The 793-nt window shown below is 39.3% G+C and overlaps 1 pseudogene; it reads right to left on the bottom strand.

Annotated features, from left to right (window-relative positions):
- Positions 1 to 395: 395 nt before the first annotated feature.
- Positions 396 to 770, bottom strand: LOC103584758 (annotated as a pseudogene).
- Between the last annotated feature and the right edge of the window lie 23 nt (positions 771 to 793).

The raw sequence follows: 793 nt of genomic DNA, 5'->3' as shown, positions 1-793 counted from the left end.
AAAAACAGTCTGCTTCATTCCACGGGCCTGGGCATATTGTACAATAGGAAGCACTTAACGGCTCAAGTGAATGAATGTACCATTTTGATTCTGATCCACTGAATAGAATCTCATCCATATTCAGTGACTGGACTAACTCCATATGAGCTGTGATAGACTGAACCATTTTTTGCAGTATCCCAAGATCTCACTAAATAAGAAAAGATCCTACACAAGGAATTATAACAATTGATCTGCCTATAAATTATATCTACAGGCTCTTTCTTTAGCATAAGGTGGAAAAGGGGACCCTTTCCTGAGTACATGGATACAAGTATTACTGTTGCCTAAAGATCGCTGGATTGATACTGTATTGTTATAATAAAGATAAGGAACACATTGAAATCAATGTCAGATTAAGAAAATTCCACAAGTTGTCTCAATTCTTCAAATAGAGGAGCAAGTTCCTCTTCTAGGCTGACGATTAGTCCTGTATTGGTACTGCTGCTTGCTATGACACTCACCACCAAAGGCAAATGGTGAAATGGAACCACCTGGTAGGTGTTACAGTAGCAGATGATACTTTTATTTTTTGAAAGTCCAAGTTTGCTCCCTTGGTCTGTTGCAAGGGCAAAAGTACATAAGAAACCAGGTCTCAAAGCATGCTCTGGAGCATTATCATCAGCCACTTTAATAACAGATACTCCATCTCTATCTGACACAACAATAGCATGGAGTCCTTCCACACATGGTTGCTTTTTATACAGGAATCACTTTAGATCATCAGCCATAACGAACCCTTTCTCTGGCAGGG

Source organism: Galeopterus variegatus, unplaced genomic scaffold, assembly GCF_000696425.1.
Source record: "Galeopterus variegatus unplaced genomic scaffold, G_variegatus-3.0.2 Scaffold102047, whole genome shotgun sequence".
NCBI classification, from domain to species: Eukaryota; Metazoa; Chordata; class Mammalia; order Dermoptera; family Cynocephalidae; genus Galeopterus; species Galeopterus variegatus.
This window is presented reverse-complemented; position numbering and strand designations above follow the sequence as displayed.